Source organism: Medicago truncatula, chromosome 5 (genome assembly GCF_003473485.1).
Source record: "Medicago truncatula cultivar Jemalong A17 chromosome 5, MtrunA17r5.0-ANR, whole genome shotgun sequence".
NCBI classification, from domain to species: domain Eukaryota; kingdom Viridiplantae; phylum Streptophyta; class Magnoliopsida; order Fabales; family Fabaceae; genus Medicago; species Medicago truncatula.
Window position 1 is genome coordinate 880467 of NC_053046.1, and position 12837 is coordinate 893303.

At 35.6% G+C, this 12837-nt stretch overlaps 1 long non-coding RNA gene across 12 annotated transcripts; it reads left to right on the plus strand.

Annotated features, from left to right (window-relative positions):
- The first annotated feature begins 144 nt into the window (after window positions 1-144).
- LOC11440422 (uncharacterized) lies at window positions 145-12007 on the plus strand. 12 transcript variants are annotated; one of them, XR_005646342.1, is made up of 9 exons: window positions 376-916; window positions 2830-2932; window positions 3004-3084; window positions 4418-4498; window positions 5193-5323; window positions 5796-5808; window positions 8657-8743; window positions 10283-10389; window positions 11630-12007. It is a non-coding gene; the product is annotated as an uncharacterized lncRNA (long non-coding RNA). The 12 variants fall into 12 exon arrangements; XR_005646340.1 differs by lacking the exons at window positions 376-916; window positions 4418-4498 and adding an exon at window positions 145-369; XR_003012116.2 differs by having other exon boundaries at window positions 2830-3084.
- Window positions 12008-12837: the final 830 nt, after the last annotated feature.

Below are 12837 nucleotides of genomic sequence, written 5' to 3' on the forward strand. Positions count from 1 at the left end.
CTTTCAAAAGGGTTAAACGGGCAGAGCATGTTGTTCGTTTGTCTTTTATTAATGTTTAATTAATGATTGATTATATATAATGAGATAAAATAATAAGAAGTGTAGAGATTAATTGAGATTGGTATGCAACACACATAGAGTAGTGTTTGTTTGAGAAAATCCAAAAATAAGAAAGAAAGTGGGAAAAAGAAGAGAAAAGAAATGGTGGTAATCTAGAAAAGGACAAGAAAAGCGGGGAAGGGGAATTGTTAAGTGAAAAGGACAGACAGCTGTAAACAGAGAGAGAATTAGGGTACCGTACCGTACGGATGAATGTGAAATGAAATGAATAAAAAAGGAAACGTGAAATGTGTATAATCAATGTTTGAGGTAAAGTATTGAAGTAGAAAAGATTATTTGCATTTGCATGGTTGTTTTGTTTGAACATTTCTTCTTCTTCTTCTTCTTCTGGAGGCAGTGATGAACGGTTGTTGTGTTGTGTTGTGTTGTGTTGTATGGCGAGGCGTTTCTTCTTTCTAACGCAGCCACACACACCCATTTTTTCTTTCTTTCTGAGCCTCCCATCCTTTTCTTTGTCACCACATTGCATTTCAACTTTGTGAGTGAGTTTCTTACTTCACTTCACTCTCGCTTTGTTTCTCTCTTTTTCACCTTCTTCATTTCATTTTCTTTTTTTCTCTTCTTCTTCTCTTCGAGGACGAGGCTGTGATGATCGATCAAAACAGAACAGAGTAGTCTCATGGCGAGGCGACTCCCGCAGCCATGCTTCTGTTCTCTCTCTCTGAGCCTCCCTCCTTTTCTTCTTTCTACACCCCCTTAATACATTATTAGGGTTTCAAGTCTCTCTTTTTCACCTCATTTCTTACTTCTCAGCTACAAACAAATTTCATGATATTCATTTTCTTCAACAAATGAGGTACATTTCTCTTGCCCATTTTCATATTAGTTATCAGAAATTGATTTTCTACTAAAAACACCTTCTCATTTGAACTAAGTTTTTAGATTTTTCTACTCTTCAGATTCTGTTTTTTTTTTTTTTTTTTTTTTTTTTTTTTTTTTTATGAAAAAAGCTTTAACAAACATGCTCTCATTTCATGTGTTGTAGACCCTCTATATTTGCCAAAGTAGTCTTGCATTAGACATTAGTCTCAAATTCAAGAGTAAATATGGTTCCGGCAACAAAGAATCTACATATTGTCTTTTTTAGTTCATCCTTTATCTTTTATTGCTTCTATGTGTGTATTCTGCAAAAATGTTTTATTCAGAATATTAATACTACCATCATGAATAAATATGTTGCTCATTCTTTTGATCTATTTCGCTATATATGTTTTCTTTTCCAGTGCTTTTGATTGTTGAATCTGAGCTAACCTATTTAGACCTGTTTCAATCTTTTAAATTGGATGAGCCCAAAGGTACAACACATTGATTACATCTTCATACCCTTGGCAAAAAGTTAAATTCATAATCAACTCAAAACTTTGTTAATCTTTGATACAAGGTGTTGCAACCTTGTTTTGTTTTAGTTTTAATGGTTGTACAAATATCATTTCACTTTTGTGAACCTTCAATGTTTTTGCCAAAATAATATTGCATTGTGCATTTAGCAACACTCTCTAACACTCCACTCTTTTATGGGATGAAATTAATGTGGATCCTACAATTTAGAAATGAATCCCACATAAAGTGGTGACATCCACATTGATTTCCTCCAATGAGAGTGAGTTTTAGAGAGTGTTGCTAGCACCCCTCTTTGGTCAAATATGTTGACACTTGTATATTGTGAGCAATTTAGCTAACAAAGTTAGCGGAGATGGAAGTGTCGCAACTTGGATAAGGATTACATTTGGTTTTACTGCTAATAACAACAGTTTCTTCCCAAGGCTTTACCTCAATTCTAAGAGGCCAAGTAACATCTGTTAGATTTAACTGAATTTTCATTGAATGGGAGTGTTAAAGTTATTGAATCATTCAACTCTTTTCTACTTTTACGTAGTACTTATTATTATGTATATCCTGACAGTAAGCATTGAAGATTTGCATTGCATGTAGTTGAATACTTGTTTCTTATTCTAATTTGTTAGATTTTATTTAATTGAATCGAATGAGGCAATGATGATGGATGGTTGTGGCGAGGCGTTTCTGATGCAGCCACCGCTCTCTTTCTGAGCCTCCTTTTTTGTTGCCATTGCAAGTTTTTGAGTGAGGCTTTGAAGAGTTTCTCACTCTCATCGCCGATGATCATTCCTACTGCACTCCTGCCTACCACCACCACCACCACCACCTCCACCACCGTCAACTAAAACAACAAAAGCTCGCTTGCTTTCTCTTTCAGCAATCTTCATCATCATCATCATCCTCGTCGAACTCAATTCGACCTTCTTTTTTTCTTTCTCACTTCTTCTTTTGGATATAACGAGGCAGTGACGATGTTTCATGCAACTGCATCAGATCAGACATTGTGAGTGAAGAAGAAAACAGCCGTGTCATGGCGAGGTGACTCCAACTTGCAGTGGCAGCCATGCTTGTGCTCCTCCTCTTCACTCTGTTCTCTGACAGTACACCTCTATCTGAGCCTCTTATTCTTATTCGAAACTCCCCACACTCTTACTCACCCCTATGCTATTCCTCTTTTCTACACCTCTTACCATTTCCTTTCCTTACTTGGATTTTTTTTTTTTTTTTAATTTCTTTAATTTGTTTTTTGAATCTCTAGCATTAACTATTTCCCCAACTCTCCATCTGCCATTTCTCTTTGCGCTTTTTAATCAATTTAATTTTATGTTATTTCTTGATGATATTCTTTTTTCTGTTTTGTTTCTGAGTCAGGAATGAGAGGCTGATATAGATTAGGTTTTATGTCTGTCTGGTTTCAGTATGAATCAATGTTAAATCCAGAGACAAAAGACTCTTTAAGGATGAAATGAGTTATGTATAACTCTCTCTCTCTCTCTCTCTCCCTCCCTCCCTCTCTCTCGTTTTTTACCGCTTCTTTCTTTTCAGGTTGTGGCACAAACAAAACACAAGATGTCAATATCTGTAGAAGCTCAAGAAATTTGATATTTATTTTGACGAAGAAATCAGGTACATTTCTTTTTCATTCATCTCATTGACAACCCCAAGTTCATATTATGCGGATATTAATATTCAGTTCATGTCCTGTAGACCTTCTAACTTTTGTCAAAGTAGTATTTTTTTTTTTTTTTTTGATAAATCAAAAGCAAAATGACATCCAAAAAGAATAGCACCCAACTAAGTTGGTACCCTACTCTAATCTTTTGTCAAAGTAGTCTTGCATTACACAATAGTTTTAAATTCAAAGTGTGATCATGTTTTTGCTCTCAATACTTTACTCTTCCTACTAGAAATGCCACTCATTAACCTACTGCATTTAAGAAATATTGAACAGTTTGATATTGGGTAAAATTGATTACTCACTTCTATAGAAAACAAGTATCTGGTCAAATATGTTGACACTTGTAAACTGTGAACAAATTAGCCAACCAAGTTAGTGGATATGCAAGTTTCATAACTTGGATTCAATCTTTTTTGGTTACAACGATTCAATCTGGTTTCACTCCTAATAATGATATTTTGATAATTTCATTAATTTACTAATGGATATGGATATCTGTTACTACGAATACCATTACCTTATCTGTATCCATTAACTAAGAGTTAATTGTGAATAATGTTTGAACTGAATGACGATAAGGTAAGTATTGAAGAAGATTTGCATTGCATGTAGTTGATTCAACACTGCTTCTTCTTTTATTTTTTCTTTCTAATTTGAAAGAGGCAGTGATGATTGATGGAAGGATGGTTGTGTGGCGAGGTGTATTTGACGCAGCCACCACTATCCTTCTGTCTCTTTCTTTCTGAGTCTCCTTTTTTGTTGCCATTGCATTGCAAGTTTGTGATTTTGAGTAGGTGAGGCTTTGATGAATGAGTTAGTTTCTCACTCTCATTGCCAATGATCCATCGTTTCTATTTCTCTCTCTCTACTCTACACACACACACACACCACCACCACCACCACCAACAACAACAACAACAGCAAAAGTGCGCTCGCTTTCTCTTTCTACTTCTTCTTCAACATCCTCGTCGTTGTTCGAACTCAACGCGACCTTTTTTTCTCTCTTCTTCTTTTTGATATTACGAGGCTGTGATGATCCATGTTTCAGATCAGGCATTCTGAGTGTGAAGAACAACACAGCTGTGTTATGGCGAGGCGACTCTGTCTGTTGCAGCCATGCTCCTGCTCTGCTTCTTCACTCTCTTCTCTAACAAACAATACACTTCTATCTGAGCCTCCTATTCTTCTTCTACACCCCCACACTCTTAGTCTCTCTGGAGTGAGAGGCTGAGATAGATTAGGGTTCAGTCTGTCTTTTTCACCTCAGCTCCTACTTTTCAGGTGGTGGTACAAGCAAAACACAAGATGTCAATATCTATACATGCTTAACAAATTTGATATTGATTTTGTTGAAGAAATGAGGTACATTTCTTTTACATTCATCTCATCTCATTCACAACACCAACTTCATTAGTTATTTAGAATGAAAAATCAGTTTTTTTTTGCTGAAGTTAGTTATCAGAAAACGATTTTCTGAGAAACTACTAAAAATTAGTTATTTAGAGAGTAATTTTTGGAGATATTTTAAAAAAGCAGAAGTTGTTTTCTGTTTGTATACTAGAATGAAAAATCACTTTTTTAAAAATAAAAAAAAAATTTAGTTACCAGAAAATGATTTTCTGAAAAATTACTAAAAGCAGCTTCTAATTTGAAGCAGGTTTTAATGTTTTTTCAGATGGAGAAAAACTGCTAAAAGTATTATTTTGTTTAAAAATGTGATTTTTTTATGAAAAAAGCTGTAACAAACATGCTCTCAATTTCATGTGACGCAGACCCTCTAACTTTTGCCAAAGTAGCCTTGCATTAGACATTAGTCTTAAGTTCAAAATGTGATCCAATTTTCTATGTGTGTATTCTGCAATGAATATGATTCTGCAAAGAAGAAATGTGGTTTCGGCAACAAACAATCTACATATTGTCCTTAGTTCAACTTTTCTTTCTTTTATGTGTGTATTCTGCAAAAAGTGTTCTATTCAGAATATTAATACCACCATCATGGATAAATATGTTGCTCTGTCTTGACCTAACTTTTGGCTATATATGTTTTCTTTTCCAGTGCTTTCGTTTGTAGTCTTTCAGAGTCAACTTTGGAGCTGCTAGATGACCTATTTAGCTCTTTTTAAATTTCAAAATGGGAAGAGGCTAAAGATATAAATTGATTAAAATCTTCATACCGATGGCAAAAAGGTAGATTCATAACCAACTGAAAACATTGTCAATCTTTAATATAAGATGTTGCAACCTTGTTTTGCTATAATTTTCATGGTTGCGAACCGACACAGATTGGGAATGGTTCGGTTTGTTGAACTGTTTCTTGTGGTATGTTGGGTATGTATTTGAATGCGGATGTTGGATGGATGGTTCTGCCAAGGAGTTTCTATCATGAGCCGAAATATGTTTTATATATAAAAGGATATTTTGTCAACGTTTCTGTTATTCTAAAATCTGGATGTGCAAAATACATATCGTGGCTACATATTTTGTCAACGTTTCTGTTATTCTAAAATCTGGATGTGCAAAATACATATTGTGGCTACATATTTTGTCAACGTTTCTGTTATTCTAAAATCTGGATGTGCAAAATATGTTGCTCCTTGACCTAACTTGTGGCTATATATGTTTCCTTTTCCGGTGCTTTTGATTGTCGTCTTCAAAATAGGAAGAGCCTAAAGGTACAATAATTTTATTAACATCTTCATACCCATGGCAAAGAAATAGATTCATAATCAACTGAACGTTGTCAATCTTTAATATAAGATGTTGCAACCTTGTTTTGCTATAATTTTCATGGTTACAAACTGACACAGATTGAGAAATGGTTCGGTATGTTGAACTGTTTCTTCTCGTGTGTTGGGTATGTATTTGAATGAGCCTAAATATGTATTATATATATTAAAGGGTATTTTGTTAAATTTTTTATGTTGTCATCGTTTCAGTTAATCTAAAATCCGGTTGTGCAAAATACATATTTTCCTAAGGATCATTTTTTTGCCGTCCGGATTCTAAATTTTGCATAAAACGCGTTCGGATTTTAAAATCCGGACAATAATTAAAGAAAGACAAGCTTGTCCTTACAAACAGAAAGCGTCCTTCAATAAATTGTGAGAAAGTGTCAACCAAGTTATCAATGCAGCCACTAGTTTCCGGTCAAATATGTTGATACTTGTATATTGTGAGCAATTTAGCCAACCAAGTTAGTGGAGATTCAATTGTGAAAGCTTAGATTAAATCTGGTTTTACTTCTAATAATAACAGATGCTTCCCAAGGCTTTAGCTCATTCTATCCATGTTAAATAGGCACCCCCATTGTGACACCAATTAATACGGTGCCTATAAAGATGGGTGCTTTATAAGGCACCCTCTCTCTCCTATTACTCATGGGAATTAATTCTATTTTTTTCTTTATTCAATTGTTGTATTATTTTAATATTAAAAAGTAAATTATATATTAGTTGCAAGAGTAATATTTAATTGATCAACATTAAATTTTCAACAAAAACTTTTTCTAAAACAAAAAATAATTTACCCATTTGAATAGGAAAAAAACAAAACAAACATACAGTGATTGTATTTAAACAAAACAACGAATAATTTACCATCGTTTATTTTATATTGTTTTCTCAAGTTTTAACTTTGTTTATAATTTATAATTAAATTACTTCAATATTTTAAAAGTATATAAATTATTGTTAAAATTTAATGATATAGAGTTATTGCAGGGACCCAATTAATAACTATTTTGAGGTGCGGGGTTGGAGATATTGGGTGCTTATTAAGTATTAATTATAAAACGAATGGCGTGTACGGTCGGGGCCCGTTTAAGCACCCAAATAGAGTGCTGCATTGTGGATGGTCTAACATCTGTTATATTTAACTGACTTATCATTAAATGGGAGTGTTAAAAGTCGAGTCATTCAACACTTTTCTACTTTTCCTATTACTTATTATGTATATTCTGATGGTAAGTGTTGAAATTTGGGGCCTAACTCATCCTTACAAAACCTGCTTGTAAGGTGAGGAATGCCTCCTCTCTATAAACTCTTCTCAAGAGTCCTATCTATCCGATGTGGGACTAAATCCACCCCCTCAAAGCCAACACAATGAAGGTGTTGGAAGCTGCAATGAAGGCAAACCAAAGGCCGCAATTTAGGCCACAGGGGCGGACCGCAATAAAGGCGGGATTTCCAACAGTATGTATTGAAGATTTGCAATGCATGTAGCTGAATACTTGCTTCTTATTCTAATTTTGTTGGGTATTATTAAATTGAATTAAAACGAATGAGGCTGTGATGATGGATGGATGAATGGTCGTGGCAAGGCGTTTCTGACGCAGCCACCACTCTCTTTCTGAGCCTCATTTTTTGTTGCCATTGCAAGTTCTTGGGTGAGGCTTTCATGAGTTTCTCACTCATTGCTGATGATCATTCCTACTAAACTCCACTCTACCACCACCAACAATAACAACAACAAAAGCTCTCTCTCTCTCTCTCTCTCTGCACCATCATCATCCTTGTCGCCATCGCCGTCGTTGAACTCGATTCGACCTTCTTTTTCTCTCTCTTCTTCTTTTGGATATAACGAGGCAGTGATGATGTTTCATGCAACTGCATCAGATCAGACATTGTGAGTGAAGAAGAAAACAGCCGTGTCATGGCGAGGTGACTCCAACTTGCAGTTGCAGCCATGCTCCTTCTCCACCTTTTTGCTCTCTTTTCTGACAGTACACCTCTATCTGAGCCTCTTATTCTTCTTCAACACCCCCTACTCTCTCTCTCTCACTCACTCTTGTTTTTCACCTTATTACTTTCTTTTCTGGTGATGGCACAAACAACACTCAAGATATCAATATCTGTAGAAACATAAGAAATTTGATATTGATTTTGTTGAAGCTATGAGGTACATTTCTTTTTCATTTATCTCATTGACAACACCAAGTTCATTGTCGTGTGGATATTCATATTCAATTTCATGTGCTGTAGAGTCTTGCATTACACATTAGTTCGAAATTCATAATATGGTCACATTTTTGCTCTTTTAGCTATGATACTTTACTCTTCCTACTAGAAATACCATTAATTAAACTACCACATTTAGAAAATATCAAACAGTTTGAAGTGGGTAAAAGTAATTACTTATTACTTTTGTTTTATGGAAAATTAGTATCCGGTCAAATATGTTGACACTTGTAAATTGTGAGCAATATTGCCAACAAAGTTAGTGGAGATGCAAGTATCACAACTTGGATTCGGTCTGGTTTTACAGCTCATTACCGTGAAGCCAATTAACTCTGTTAGATTTACTTTGTACATGATAGTTGGTCTGTCATTGCTGCTTATTAGTAGTTTCCGGCAACAAAGAATCTGCTAATTGTCCTTAGTTCATTTTTGATTGCTGTTATTTGTGTATTCTTCAAAAGGTGTTTGATTCAGAATATTAATGCATACCATCATGGATAAATATGTTGTTCTTTACCTAACTTTTGGGTGTATATGTTTTGTTTTTCATTGCTTTTGATTTTAGGTTTCAAAAGATCCACTTCAGAGTGAACGTTGGAGCTGAGCACCTATTTAGGTCTGTTTCAATCTTCAAAATGTGAAGAGCCTAAAGGTACAACAAAATGACAAATTGATTAACATCTTCATACCCATGAATAAAAGATAGATTCAACAAACTGAAATTTTTGTCATTCTTTAATACAAAGTGTTGCAGCCTTGTTTAGTTTTAGTTTTAATGGTTGAGAACGGACACCGATTGGGAATGGTTTCGTTTTTTGGGTATTGAATGAGGCAGTGATGATGTATGGATGGTTCTGGCAAGGCGTTTCTATCATGTTGACGCAGCCAGCCATCTTTCTCTTTCTGATTCTGAGTCTCTTCCTTTGCAACTACGCATTAGTTTTTGAGGCTTTGCTGCTCTCAGAGATGATTCTGTCTGTCTTTGAGTTGCTTTCATTGCCAATGATCATTCCTGCTGTCTGAGTTTGTACAAACCACTATTGTTCCGTGATACACTATTTAGTCAAAATGTTGTCAAATAGCGGCTATAGTGGTGTTATAGCACTCAAGCACTGTTACGTAGCAGAATCTGAACAATCTGCTATTTGCCACCATCCACAATTGACAACACTGCTTCTCCTCTCTCTCTCTACTCACAACAACAACACAATCATACCTTCTCTCTCTCTCTCTCTCTCTCTCTCTCTCTCTCTCTCTCTCTCTCTCTTCATCCTCATCAAACTCAAACCCTAACCCTTCATGATCTTCAATCTTTCTTCTTCATCTTTTGAATATAACAAGGCAGTGATGATACTTCATGTAACTGATTCAGACATTGTGGGTGAAGAAAACAGCCATGTACTGGCGGGGTGACTCTGTGTTTGTTGGTCCTTCCATAGACGCACGTATTCGCAGCCATGCTCATGCTCCTCCTCTTCATTCTCATCTCTGACAAAATACCTCAATCTGAGCCTTGTATTCTTCTTCAACACCCTCCCTCTTCATCTCTCACCCTCTCTTCCTAGCTTTATTTTCTTTTCTTGGAAAGCAGTAATAAAAAGCACTGCATTTCAACGTTTTCTGTCAAGTGTCATCTAATAGCAGTTATAGCTTGTAGCGCTATAGAACTACAACATAAGTAATTTGAACAAACCTCTATGTCTGTGATATGCCTATAATTGTTGTCAAATAGCGCCACTGTATCATAGCAGAACTTGAGCAAACCACAATTTTCCATGATCCATCGCGGTTTCAGTCATCTTGACCCTATGCATGTTTTCTACACCTGTTATTATTTCCTTTGCTTTTTCCCCCATTAACGGCGCCATTCCCCCTTTTGAGCGTCCTATTTTTATTCAACACCCCCACACTTACTCGCCTACACGTTATGTATGATTTCTACACCTGTTACTCTTTCCTTTGCTTTCTTTTTTTTAAAAAGAATCGACTATAGTTTTTGTATTTCCAGCAGATTTGTAGTAAACATGGTTCCGAATACAAAGAATCTATAAGTTGTCCATAGTTTATCTTTTATTGCTTTTATGTGTGTATTCTGCAAAAAGGTATACTATTCAGAATACTGCCGCATATCATCATGGATAAATATGTTCCTTATTGACCTAACTTTTGGCATACCTGTTTTCTTTTCCAGTGCTTTTGATTGGAGTCTTTCAAAAGATCCACTTCAGAGTGAACTTTGGAGCTGCTTGTTTACCTATTTAGGTCTTTTTCAATCATCAAAATGGGAAGAGCCTGAAGGTACAGCAAATTGATTAACATCTTCATACCCATGGAAAAGAGATAGATTCATATCAACTGAAAACATGGTCAATCTTTAATACAAGGTGTTGCAAGTTTTAATGGTTGAGAACTGACACAGATTGGGAAATGGTTCGGTTTGTTGAACTGTTTCGTCTGGTGTGTCGGGTATTGAATTGAATGAGACAGTGATGATGGATGGATGGTTCTGGCGAGGTGCTTCTATATCTTGTTGACGCAGCCAGTGTTCTCTCTCTTTCTGAGTCATTTGCAACTACTTATTGTGAGGCTTTGCCGCTCTCAGAGCTGACTATTTCTGTCTCTGAGTTGCTCTCATTGCCAATGATCATTTCTAGTTCTGTTTTCTCTACCCATAGCAACAGCAACAACATCCATGTCCTTGTTCTCTCTCTTTCTCTCTTCACCATAACCAAACACAAACCCTTCATGATCTTCATTCTTTCTTCTTCTTCTTCGGGATATGATGAGGCAGTGATGATATTTTGTACAACTGATTCAGATATTGTGAGTGAAGAGAAGAGCCTATGTACTGGCGAGGCAACTGTGTCAGTGGATCCTTTCACAGACGTATGTAATCGCAGCCATGCACTTTGCTCCTCCTCTTTGCTCTCTTTTCTGATAAAACATCTAATCTGAGCCTTGTATTCTTCAACACCCCTACTCTTCATCTTTTTCCCCTGTTCTAGCTTAATTTTCCTATCTAGAAAAGCAGTAAAGATTACCTGTTTTCAACATTTTCAATCCAGTGTTGTCAAATAGCGGCTATAGTGGTGCTATAGCACTACAACATAGCGGAATTTGAGCAAACTGCGATGTCCACCAATGTTGTCAAATAGTGCCACTGTGGCATAACAGAATATGAGTAAAAAAATATTTTCCACAATCAGTGATTGACTACACAGTTTCATTCATCCCGCCCATATTTTCTTTCTTAACTGGCACTTTTACCACCTTTTTTTGAGTATCCAGCATTATTTCCCCCACATATTCTCCATTCGGCACTTCGATTTATGTTTTCCTTAGACTTTTTTAATAATTCTACAATATTTGTGTGCCATTATTTGGCAATATTATTCCTATTTTGTTTGTGAGGTCGAGTGTGAGGCTGAGATAGATTATGGTGAGGGTCTGTCTGGTTTCCATCTGAACCATCTCTTAATCACCCACCTCTAACACTAACTCTGCTACATATGTTTTCATCTTATCTCTTACTTTTCAGGTGCTACAAGCGGGACACGAGATCCCAATATATAAATGGGAAGTTGATTCTGCTGAAGAAATGGGGTACATTTGCCATACGGATTTTCATATTCAGAAGAATCATCAAGCCAAATAATAAGGATTCGTACGAGTACTCTTGATCATATATTGCAAGCTGGTCTGTCTTTGGGAGCTTGATCATAAAATCAGAAATTTGGTCCTCAATTATTCTTCTCCAGTCAAGCCAAACTTGGTCCCCAAATTTTGGATGTTATAAATTGTAAATACGAATAAATTACATGCCCTGTAATTGTTATCTTCTTTACTTTATACGTTTTGGGTATGAGTTACATTGTTCTCTTGGGTACAATTATGAGGGTAACTTCCATTTAAAATATTTCCATGGTTTATTTTTTTCTTTCAATAATGATTCATTCCGTTTTGTATTATTGGAATAAGAGATGGCCGAAGTCAGGGAGAAAGAACTAATGAAGGGCATCAAACCTGTGTGTATGCTAATTGCTAACATGCTGTCAATGTTCTCCACCAGCTCTACCAACATAACATATAGCAGTTAAAAGAAGAGGGAAAATGGCAAACAATCATTTTGGCCTCTAAAAATGTAAGTCGGTGTCACATTAGTATTAAAATGTATTGAAACTGCAATTGCATCATTAGTGTCTCTTTTTTTTAGTAATTTCACAGACTAAATTGATCAACAAAATATGCATTCGAGAACTAAATTAACAACTTAAAAACAATTAAACATAAAACATAAACTGATAAAAATATAAAACTTAACCAGAAATATTGGCAACACAATCACATACATGACATGAGGACCGTATTTACATCGGTTGTAGCTTATACACATAAAATCAACATCTAAGCGTGTTACAAAGACCCAAATTAACATAAACTGATTTATCTACTAAGAAACAAGAAGTTAGTGTTTTATATTTTTCATATTTGGGGAATTTTAAAGGAACCAATTTATGTTTTTCCTTTAGTTTTAGTCCCAAAAGACACATTAGCATTTCATTTGTCCTTCAAACTAGCCACGTTAGCTTTTTTCAATGAGTTAACGTCTCCTTTTAACAATAGTTGTTTATGACTAACAGAGGGCAGAAAGGAGGATTAAACAGTGTTTTCGTTTGAGTCGGGGACTAGTGTGGCAACATCTTAAACTTTTAAGGACCAAAATGGTGGCAAGCATAAACACCATTG